The sequence below is a fragment of the Nymphaea colorata genome, chromosome 10, assembly GCF_008831285.2.
Source record: "Nymphaea colorata isolate Beijing-Zhang1983 chromosome 10, ASM883128v2, whole genome shotgun sequence".
Lineage (NCBI taxonomy): Eukaryota > Viridiplantae > Streptophyta > Magnoliopsida > Nymphaeales > Nymphaeaceae > Nymphaea > Nymphaea colorata.
The window spans coordinates 4,968,660-4,981,737 of NC_045147.1; positions in this window are offsets into that span (position 1 = coordinate 4,968,660).

The window sequence follows — 13,078 nt, forward strand, 5'->3', positions numbered from 1 at the left end:
TGGCCTTGACCTGGAGAGATTGATTTATGTTATCAACAACCTATTTTCCATTTTAGGAGATAAGCCTACAGATGAGGAAAGGAAAGTATATAAAGCCTTTGAGAATGATGACTTGATGGCTAAAACTATCATGTTAATGTTCATGGAAGATAACTTGATCAGTATGTTTGAGAATTGTCCGACGGCCAAAGAGATGTTTGACACTATCTCCTCTAAATACAACACCACTATCACGATGCATGTTATGTTGTTCCTAGAACAATACAACTCGTATAAAATGAAGGAGTCAGATAGAATGGTTGACAATGTTAACAAAATGTTGGTCATGGCTAAAGACCTAGTTGTAGTAGGAAATGTAATATCTAACAACATGCATATTTGTACCATCCTAAATAGCCTACCACCTTCCTAGGATATGACAGTTACTGCCCTGAGTCTCTAGTTTGACATTTTAACTTTAGAAAAACTTACCATTCAATTAGTTATTCAGCAAGAACGTCTGACCAAAATAAATGATGCAGAACTTATGACAGTTTAGAATGAACCAGCCAATAGTTATGTGCCTATAAAAGCAAAAGAAAAAGAGAATCGATGGCCAGTATAATGGCAATTTTGTAGGTACTCAAAGAACACAAGGAACTGTAGTGAAATGTTACAGATGTGAAAAACCTGGACATATTAAGAAGAACTGTTGGACAAAATTCTCGAAAAGAAGGACAACAAGAGTCAGACAACAATGACAAGAGGAGAAATCAAGGGGACTCATGCAGAGAAGTAATTTGCATTGTGTCAGAATGTTTGTTTGCTGATAGAAATCTAACTGGTTGGTAGGTTGATTTCGAAGCTACTCGTCACATAGCAAAGATGAAAGAAGGCTTGACTTATATGGAAGACCAAAGTCTATGAAGGAAAAGGTCTATACGGGTAATAAATCATGTTGTGGTATCATGAGAGTCGGATCATATCGACTAAATGTTGGGGGCATGAGTATCATTCTTACTGAAGTCTTGCATGTCCCCTCTATGAGGAGGCCAGTGTCTGTTCCCACTCTGACTGGGAAAGGTTTTGAAGTCTGTTTTGTTTTTGGAAAAGTCACAGTGAGAAACATGGGAGGACCATGTTCGATGGAAAATATGTAAAAAAATATGGTATGTTCAAACTCAATGAAATGAATAAAGCTTCCAGTTCTGCTTATATTGACTGTGCAATGAGAATGAGTATAAACTTATGGCATGAAAGATTAGGTCATATAAGCATCAACAAAATGAAGATTCTAGCAAAGTAAAGTGTAATACCTGATATCAATAGAAATGGTTTTGCAAAATGCGAGTCATATTTATACAGAAAAATGGCAAGAAAACTCTTTCCGTCTGAAGTAATTCAGAGTAAAAAAACCACTACTCTATTGGAAATAATCTACACTGATATATATGGACATTTCAGAGTCCAAACACATAGTGACAAGTTATACTTCATAACATTTATTGATGACTTTTCAAGATTTAGTTATATTTACCTTATTAAATATAAGTCAGAAACATTTGAAAAATTAAGGAATATAAAATTGAAGTCGAGAGATGGCTTAGAAAATACATCAAGGTTGTACGGTCTGATCGAGAAGGTAAATATACATTAAATGAATTCATTGAATGTTATAAAGACCTTGGAATTAATAGGCAAAGAACAATGTTTAGGACACCGCAACAAAAGGGTATCATTGAGAGGTGTAACAGAACCCTCTTAAACATGGTGAAATCCATGTTGGCAAATGCACAAATACCTAAAGTATTTCGAGGTGAAATTGTGTTAACAACTATGTATACAATAAATCGAGTGCAATGTAAAGCAGTCTCATCCACTCTTTATGAGAGATGGACTAGTGTAAAACCAGATCTGAGACATCTCAGGAGATGGAGATCTGTAGCACATGTGAAAATTTTAAATCCAAAAATAAACAAACTTGATAAAGATCAATACGATGTCTACTTGTTGGATATACAAAAGGATCCAAAGGCTATAGATTATATCATTCAACTATGGGGCATATAGAAAGTAGAAATGTAGAGTTCCTAGAAGAACTTAATAACAAAGACAATGATCCAGTGCGAGATCATAACGATCTACTGGATGATCTGATTTATTCAGACGATCAGTTTGGTAATGAATTGACTAGAGAATAGTTTGGTAATGAACCAACCGAGTATGGTTCATTTGAAGATCAGTCTTGTAATGAACCAACTGGAGAACAGTTTGGCAATGAAACAACTGATCCGAGTACCTCATCATCTCAAACGTTATTAGGTCATAAAAGACATAGAGCTCCTCCTTCATATTTGAGCGATTACTGTGTATATCTTTTTATAATAGTCATGCCATTTAATAGATATTGATGAAATATCCGATAAGCTGACATATGATGAAGCCATAAACTCACATGAATCATCAAATTGAATAAATGCTATGGATGAGGAAATGAAATACCTAGAAAAAAAATAAAGTCATGGAACTAGTAGAACTCCCTAATGATAGAAGACCCATTGGGTGTAAATGGGTGTTAAAGAAAAAATATAAAGCTGACGGATCAGTCGGGAAATTTAAAACTAGGCTGGTGGTGAAAGGTTTTTCTCAAAAAGAATGAATTGGTTACTTAAAAACCTATTCGTCGGTAGCAAAGTTTGCATCAATGAGAATAATTCTGGCTACCGCAGCCTTCTATGACTTGGATGTTTGTCAAATGGATGCGAAGACTGCTTTTTTGAATGTTAAGTTAAAGGAAACCATATGTATGAGTCAACCACAAGGATATGTCACCAAAGGAAGTGAAGACAAAGTATGCAAGTTGAATAAATCACTTTACGGTGTGAAGCAATCACCAAGATAGTGGCATTTTGCCTTTCATAAAGCAATTACAAAGCTTGGAGAGCTAGACCAGTGTGTATATGTCCGAAAAAGTGGAAGTCTCTTTTGTATCCTATCATTATATGTCAATGACATCTTATTGACAGGAAACGTTAATAATATGATATTCAAAACAAAGACTTGGTTGAATGAGAACTTCAAAATGAAAAACATGGGTGAAGCATCCTATATATTAAGAATAAAGATTACTCAAGATAGAGACTCAAGAATTCTAAGTTTGAGCTAAGAATGATACATTGATTATATCTTGAAAAAATTTTGAATGCAAGACTGCAAATCCATTGGAACTCTCATAGCTAAAGGAGCAAATCTAAGCAAAAGTGATTGTCCTGGTGAAAGACAATAAGAATTAAATGTTTCATATGCACAGGCTATTGAATGTATTTAATGCTTTGCACATGACTGAACATAAGCTTTCCTATTGGCCTTATAAGTCTTTACCAAAGTAATTCTAGTTGACCTCACTGGCAAGCAGTTAAAAGAATTTTTTGGTATATAGAAGGAACGAAATGACTGAAATTGTCCTACCAAGCTGATGAGATAACTCTAGTTGGCTATTCCAATGCAGATTTTGCTGGTTGTAAGGACGACAGTAAATCTACATCTGGATACATCTTTCTTTTTGGAGGTGGTGCGATATCCTAGTCCTGTAAAAAACAGAAATGTGTTGCTCAGCTCACACAAGAAACAGAGTATGTAGCATGTAATGTTGCAACTACCTTTGTTGTGTGGATAAATCGATTCTTAAAAGACTTGAAATTAGGTTTTGATCATGAACTAGTTCAACTATACTGTGATACTCAGGCAGCGATATCACTTGTGAAAAATAGAGCTGTGAGCTCAAAAAGTAAATATATAATGGTGAAATACAATTATGTCCATTAAATGATTGAGAAAAATGAAATCTCAGATGACTATATGCCTACCAAAGACATGGTAGCAGATTCCTTAACTAAAAAAATAACTGAAGATTTGTTTACCAAGCAGGGTTAAGATATATTTGAAAGGTTGTGATGGGAAGCCATTGAAAGGAAAACCTCGTTGTAAACCTTGAGCAAAATTCAGGTTATGATGGACAAACCAATTATGAAAAACTACGTAACAAAAGAATAAGAAAACCCACACATAGTGGAAGCGAGCTAACGGTCTCATGGCCAAGTGGGAGATGTTAGATAGTGGCTCTGAGACCTATCCCTATATCTCGTAACTGCAAGTGAACTCCCTTTGCAATTACGAGACATCACTGCAAAAACATTTACAAATAAAGATTTTATTGACTAAAATCAAGATATTTACATCCAAAATTAAAGGATTTACGTTACCTCCCTGTAGACATAACCATTGTTGGGCATCGGGGAATCCTAGGCGGCTATCTTTATAAGCCCAACCAATCTACAACTTAGGGTAAATCTTAAGATTACCCTAGCCTGCGCCTCCCAAAAGTAAACCCGTCAAAATTAATTCTATCATTGTTTTTCTTCTTCTTTTTCCTATTGTTGTTGCCTTTGCCGCCTGTTGGTTGTTGCTTCTGCATTCTCACTTGAAATTTGCAGATGTAGTTGGTGATCGGGTTGCATAGAAGAGAAGTTGTTCAAGGTGTTGTTCCGCTACCAAGACTCCATCATGATTTTCTATAATTCTAACATTTTAGATTGGATGAATCTCTTTTATAATGGCATGTTTTATGGTCCTTCTGATCTCATTAATGAGATCATGAGCAGTGTCAAAAATGGAATATATCAACTGCATTTAGACAACATTTATAAGTGTAATATTTTCGTGTCTGATGTTGTAATAGAACAAATGCTTGAGAGATATCTTTCTTTGACGTAAGATCTCCATGCAAAATCATGGAGAATTTCTTTCATGTTCTTCATGGACAGCTAACACTTGAAATCCTGTGGCACTCTGTAGCAGTAGAACTTGTAGCAAGCTATTAAATAGTGTTCCTCTTATGTTCTTTGTGTATTGTTCTTCTGTCATATAGAGTAAAAGGAGACAAAAAATAATGAGAACCCTTGTAGATGGAATTGACAGTTAAATGTTGCTCTGCTAGTAATCTTTTTTGTTAAATATGCATAAATACCTAATCAGCAAAGGAGAACGGTAGATCTGCATCTCCTGTCTATGCCCATCCACTGACATGGATTTATTACCTATAAAGTTTCCATAATTGTCTCAAGTTAATCCAATACAAACTGGTTCATGTAAGTGTTGAGGTCTGGCTTTATTTTCTGTTTTATATAATGAGTTCTTGGTCAAAATATTTTCCTGATCTTGTCTTTTTTGTTTCCACTTTTTTTGGTGCAATTGCAGTTGGCCATTAACACATCCCTTGTAGATGCCAAAATATGAAAAGTTGAAGGAACAAATGAAACCAAATTTCTTGGATATGATTCCTTGGTACTCTGGGTAGGTGTTGTATATAATTATGTTGTTGTCCTTCATCAATTTAAGAACAGGTTTTATGATATGATTATTTAATTTTGTAGGACATCTACTGATCAATTCAAGATAGTTTTTCGATCTCATGGTATCTGTAACACTTCTTATTGGTTGTTTCGATATGCATGTGATGCAGGTATTCCTTGATTAACTGGAACTAGGAAAAATGTACTGTCATCAACATTCATAATAATTGAACATGAGGACATCACTGTTTGGTGTTCATATGAACTTTTATGCTACCGTTGAATATGGATGAATCATATTTACAAACTTTTTTTTCACTGATTAATGGTTTGATGGATGTTGCTTAACATGTTAGATTAATCCTTAACTTTCTTTTGTATTTTGGAGCTACGACCATACCTTGCCGCCCATGTCACATAGGTGCTGACTGAGGGCACAGGTGCAGTAATTTTCATAACAGGCATGGGTGCAAATGTGCAAGGTCAATGTTCATATGCATTGTTTGTTTACTGTCTTACTTAACCAGGCTGCTATGAGCAAGGTCAATGACCAAAAAGAAAACCTTGTGTATGATCACTTCAGAGAAAAGGATGACTTTTGGTTTGGTTTCATGTGTGATACTGGGGAAGGTGGGAAGTCTTCTTATGTTGTAGCTTGCCTACTTGCACAACCTTCAATTAAAGATAAAGGCAATGGTCTTAAGTGTTATCTACAATGGGGGAAGTTGCTTCTTATTTGAGGTGATGTTGTGTAAGTTAATAGTGCCTCAAGCACCCAGAAGAATAGCAAGTTTATGTCCAGATTAAGCAAAAAATTTTCACAAGCATGACCTAACTCCTAAGTAGTCAAAAGAATGACCAGGCCAATGCATTCTCGGTGCGATGCTAGTCACTAGGTGGAAAAACCAGACTTTTGTTTCTTTTGTTGTTTAATATTTTAAATTTAAATTTTGAAATTCATTAGTAATTTTCAGTTTTTTTAAATTTACATGAACCTTTGGACTGTTCTAATTTTCAAAATTAATTGTATAAATATTAAGTTTAAATTTTACACCCTTTTTTCTGTATCAATCAGGCCAGGTAACCAACCATGGTGCAGTCAGGCCGAAAGTTCCCAATCACTGACTTGGCCTTCTCGGGGCGTGTGCATGCCAAAAACTCTTCTCTTTGTAGATGAGTATAACATTTTGAACAGGCATACCCACAATTTGTTTGAATTTTGAAAAACTAAGGACATTTGTGAATATTGTTATGCATATACTTCATGCGTTAAATTTTTAGGGAAGGTTACCCTTTTCTAATGTATTTGATCTTTTATGAAATGTATTTTAACAGGAGGTATGATTGTTGTAGTTTTGTCCTGCTTTTTATTGTGGGAGATGTTTCTTTCTCCCTTTTGAGTATGCTCTGCAACCTCCACCTTGGTACAAGCCGAGCACATTGCAATGAACAAGCCAAGATTCCTTGTGGCTCATCAGATCTGAAGCAATATGATGGTCCTCAGTGCTTTATTATTTGCACCTTCTTTAGCGGTAAGTCACTACTCAAAGCAATGGGTTTGTCCAACCAACCAGATAAGTTGCGTCTGGTTTCAGATGGTTTTCATGGATATGTGCATGAAAGTCAACATGACTCTGGCTTTCCTTAAAGTTCGATGATGTTTTACTCTCGGAAATCCACATACTGTTTGTTATAAATTTTGGTTTCTTTTTTGATTGGGGTGGGGGTGGGGGTGGGGGGTTGGAGGGGAGAAGAAACTATGACAATTTTTTTGTTCTTAAACCTTCTTTGGGTTACTCATTCAAGCCTCAAAATTGATATTTATACTGCTTGTGATGGGGGTTGGACTATTGTTATGATCTCCAGAGAACATCTTAGCTTTCCATTGGTTTGTGCTTCTAGTCTCTTAGGTACCCTACAATTGAGATGATAATCTCATAAACATAACTTTAGTCCTTGCTTTGATGCTATTTTTGTATATGCTTTTATTGCTACCTTACTATTTTCAACCAAGTTATCTCCCTCATTGACCACTATGTGTCTAATAACTCTAATCATATCACTTCTGAATAATTATTTGCTGCAAGTTTGTCATGTATACTACTTAAGTGTCAGTTATATTTATCATAATGTTGACTATTTCAGTTTTGCTAACTGCCATTACATTTGTGGTGGTAATTAAGAAACCACATGATCTGCAGAGACAAAAATTATAAGACTGTTGCAATGAAATCATGATATTGTTGGAAAAATGATGTGTGTTCAGCAGTATAAAGTTTCATTTTGCCAAAATATTTTTTGTTACATTAAAGTTATGGCTGTGCCTGGAAATAAATTGTACCATTAATGCAGGATGAAGTTAACAGGCTTGTTACAGGCTTGTTAGTTCAACACTTGTAGAGTGGGAGCAGGATAACTATGGATTGGATAGAGAATCACACACATAGGAGGATATTAGCAAGCAGTAAGTATTTCTTTGTACTAATCTATGAGTAGATATGGCTCACTATGTGTTTTTCTTGCCTGTGGTTTTTTTGGGGACATGAGATTTGACTGTGAGTTGAAAATGTCCTGGTTAATTGCACATTGAATCTAGAAATATCTGCTCTAATTCAACGAAGGGTTTGCCAGTGACATCCATCACAATTACCATCAAATATAGAAAATGTGCTCCTAGTGTTCTTGATATCTACAATTAACTACAATTGAGTTCCATGACAATTACCATGAAACCTCATTTTTAATGTTTTTCTTCCTTATACTTCTGTTCTGGTTGACAAGCGGTACTTGTTGCCTTTGAGCTGAAGCTTGCAGCTAGAAAGCGGAGGGTTGAGGCTACAAACATTAGTTGGTCTTTTTTTTCATCCCCAGCTATCGGGGTTATTTATTTAATAGTTGAAGTTTGCAGCTAGAAAGCATTTGGCAACAAGGAATGTGTATGGGATCCCTAAGAAAAATGATGTATTTAGTGCTTAATGCTTATCTAATTGTTGTATTACTAGATGTACAAGCATTGTATTTAATCAACAATGTTTAATGAACTGTTGTTGTTTTTTCAAATATTGAAGGCTAGATGCACTAGTACTTGAAATCACCAGCATACGTTGGTTATACAAGCTACATAGCTTCACCGCAAAAGGCTACAGTGATGGAAGCAATACCAGTGATCTCAGAGGTGAAAAAAATTGCTGGTATAAAGCTATAGCAGCGGCAATTCCGTTGAAAACTATGTAACACGGGAGCAGTACCTGCACCATACCGATACGGGTACCGGTACGCACTTCGGGTGGCTCGGGTACATGTCTGACTATACTGGGTACGTTGATCGTACCCGGGTAGGAATCCATCCATTTTCAAGCTCGGTCAAAGTTGACCGAGTCCAAAACTGTTCATAGTTAGGGATCAAAATTTTTAACGTGGTCATCATTTTTCATGTTAAAAATATTGTTAAACATTAAAAGATAATGCAAACCTTCGACGGTTCTGCATTTTCACCATTAGCGATCGATGGTGGGAAGCGATTCTCAGCAAACGGCAGAGGTGATTCTTCAGTGAACAGCAATTCTCCACTACAATGATTTCCAATGAACGGCAAATGCTGGGAACAAGCTCAACTCTGACATTTTCACCCACAGCGACCAATGGCAGGAACAAGCTCCACTCTAGCATTTTCACCAATAGCAACAGACACCTTTTGTAATGCTTTCACCCATAGCAGAGCCATGGACCATAGCGTCTGACACCTTTTTTCTACGTTTCACCCATAGCAGAGCCATCGACCACAGTGATCGAAATTTGGTTCTCCATCACCTCACCCATTGTCCAACAACCTCCCCCATCGATCAGTGGTAGGTATTTTCATCCTCCGCTCACCCTTTCTTCTAGTCTATTGTACATCATCTGATTTTTGTGTTTTTCTGGTCGCCTAATTTGAGCGTCCACTTATTTGATGTAACACCAACGATTGCACTGTTCTTACATGACTGTCGTAGACCAACAGAGCTACATCAATTTTTTTTTTTAGGTGCTTGAATTGTTGATATATATTTTCAATTATTGGTTATAGTTTTTTGCTTTTCAGACATAAAACGATGCTTGCTACTGGAAGTAGAAATATGGCAAGCCGTAGTAGTGTTAATACTGCTCCTGCAGTAGAAATGGATTCATCTTAGCCTCTTTGGTACTATGTGACTAAACTAGGAAAAACTAGTGGTGGTGATGGGAATATGAATTTTTCTTGCAATTTTTGTCATAAACATTTTGCTGGCTCTTATACGTGTTGCAAGGCACATTTATTGCATATCAAAGGCCATGGAATTAGAGGTTGCAGAAAAAATAGAAAAGAATCGATGAAGGAATTGAAAAAAGAACAAGATGCAGCTGAGACAAAAAAATCTTCAGCCAAGTCAAGTGAACTATCTATTCCTCTTTATGCTATTGAAGGAGGTGAAGATGACTCAAAGAAAAGAAAAGTAAACATGAGGATGGGACCTACCAAAACATTAGCACATGCATTCAAAAATATGGGAAGGGCAAAGATGGATAGAATGATTGGAATGTTCTGTTCACTTCCTTTTAATGTAGCCAGAAGTCCATATTAGAAAGATGTTGTTACAGGTTTGACTAATAGCAACTTGGTTGATTGCCTACCCCCGACTTCAGAAAAATTGATCTTGCATCAAAAAATTATTAAAGAAGAAGAAATTTTTATGGACTGTTTGCATCCCAAAATTTTCATTGGTTTTGGAGTGCTCCAGAAAAATGAGGTTTTAGTTTTGAAAGAGGAAAGAAAGGTGTCGCCCGTCGGTACAAGGATCGACCGTTTCCGGCGCCTTTACCGGGGGTAATCAACTCAGGGACTATGTTTATCATTGATGCATTTCGTTTTAACTTAAATAACTTTTTGATTCTATATGCGGTGTAGAAAATATTGAAAGTTTGAAGTTTCAAACATTTGAAAAGGTTCTTGAAGAATTGCTTGAAAATGTGAAATGTTTTGAAGAAAAAGTGGAACTAGTAAATATTATTTGAAAAACTTGTGAAATCATTTTGAAATCACTTTAGTGTTCTCTAAAGACTTTAAGTAGGTTTGAAATTTGCTCTAATTCAGTTACCACCTAGCTAGAGCTTTAACCCTTTTTGCTTAAGTTCTTTTGAAAAGGTGCTTGTGATCATAAGTGAAATAAAGTGGGTGAGAATGCATGGAAGCATTTACCCTATATGATTGAAAGAATGTAAAACATTCCTAACACATCATTCATCTAAAGTCATTCCTACTACAACATACATCTAAGATTTCGTTGTTATAATTATTGTATATAAGAAGGAAAACTTTTTGAAAAGGGATAGAGATTGTAGACCATCAAGCATGATTCCAATATTGAGTCATTACTTGGTTTGTGGTCTTATTGAAGTTGGTAAATAGAAAGTTCATGAGAGGAGAATGTTAAAAAGAATACAAGAGATAAAACACTCTTATGAAAAGAAAGAGAGAGAGATACAGAAAGACATGCATATATGTATACATACCATCACATATACACATATATGAAAGTTTAAGAGAAAAAGATGTATTGATTCGAAGAGAAAGAGAGATTTTAGAGGAAAAGAAAAATATCATACGCATATACGGGTATGAGAAATTTTATAAGGGAAGATATTTGTCTTGAAAAGAAGAATAAATATTTGAAAGAGACGAAATGGAGCATATGTACATATGTATTCATGCACATATAAAAATTTATAAAATGAAAAGTGAAAGCACAGAGAGAGAAAGATGGGGGGGTCATCATGTTGGCATAGATGTATATAACATGTATATACATCCATACATTCACAAGGTTAGAAATCAAGGAACAACTTAAAATTACCAACTTCAAGTTTAATGTAGGCCCGAGGGGAACTTGGACTCATGCAAGAGTTTAAGCTAAGTCCCTAAGGCCATGTTAGAAGGTTCCTTTTGTAAATGTTTTAGAAAATAGGATTTATATAAGCATAGAATGTTATTATTTAGTTTGCTGTAAGGGATATATTTCTTCCACCGTTGGGTATGGAAGAAAACAAGCAACATAACGAGACACTCGTTAGGGTTCTTAATGGGATGATTAAGAAGGAAACTAGCGCAAAATGACATGCAAATGCATATTAACATGTACATTTTCATGAGGGTATATCCCGGGTCGGACAAATCCCAACCTCAAAAATTAATATAAAAATAAAGAGTCCCCAAACCACACTCTCATTCCCACCATACATTCACATATAAGTAGCAAACCAAACAACTATGCATGGATAATATATAGACAACATTCAAGTAAGGAAAGAGAGAAAGAGGATGATGGAAAGTGCAAGGTTCCATTAGAAGGGAGGACATGATGTAACTATGAAATGATATGTCACCTCATCTTCTCATGTTCTCGGTGCTCTTGTGTATAACCTCTTGTCTCTAAAAAGATATTGAGTGCTACCTCATTTAGCTATGGGGAGATGAAGATGGGGAAAATAAGAGGAAGCAAAAGAACAACAAGAATGTATTAATGAAAAGAAAGAACATGATTAAAATGAAAAATCATCTCATCTTTCCATGCTCCTGGTACACTTGAGCATAGCCTCTTGTCTCCAAAGAGATTGAGTGCTACCTCCTTTAGTCATAGGGAGATAAAGATGATGAGAAAATATAGAAAAGAAAACAATGCCATATTTAATAAAAGAGAAAGCATGATTCAATCATGAAATGAAAGATCCTCTCATCTTTTCATGCTCCCAATGCACTTGAGCATAGCCTCTTGTCTCTAAAAAGATGTTGAGTGCTATCTCCTTTGGCCATGGGAAGATGAAGATGAGAAAATGAAGAAAGAAAGACAATGCTATATTCAATAAAAGAGGAAACATGATTCAATCATGAAATGAAAGATCCTCTCATCTTTTCATGCTTCCAATGCACTTGAGCATAGCCTCTTGTCTCTAAAAAGAGATTGAGTGCTATCTCCTTTGGCCATGGGAAGATGAAGATGAAAAAACGAAGAAAAAAAGACAATGTTATATTCAATAAAAGAGGAAACACGATTCAATCATGAAATGTAAGATCCTCTCATCTTTTATGCTCCCAATGCACTTGAGCATAGCCTCTTGTCTCTAAAAAGATATTGAGTGTTATCTCCTTTGGCTATGGGAAGAGGAGGAAGAGAGAAAAGAAAAATAACAAGAACAAGACTATATTGAAGAAAGAAAATAACAATAACAACAATAATATATTCATGAAGGGAAAGAACAACAACAACAAGAATATATTGAAGAGAAGAAAGAGCAAAAAGATATTAACGAAGAGAAAGAACAACAACAACAAGAATGCTTAAAAGAACATGATTTAATTATAAAATAAAATATCATCTCATCTTCTCATTTCTCCCGGTGCACTTGAGCCAAAACCCAAAATTTGAATTTTTTGACCGAAAAAGACTAAAATCACCCTCCAAAAGAAATTTTTTTTGTCAAAAGGAAGGGCAAATGGTCTTATCCACCCAAAAAGACTAAAATCACCCTCCAAAAGGAGATTTTTTGGTCAAAAGAAAGGGTAAATGGGTCTTGTCCACCCAAAAAGACTAAAATTACCCTCTAAAAGGAGATTTTTTGGTCGAAAGGAAGGGCAAATGGGTCTTGTCCACCCAAAAAGACTAAAATTACCCTCTAAAAGGAGGTTCTTTGGTCAAAAGGAAGGGCAAATGGGTCTTGTCCACCTAAAAAGACTA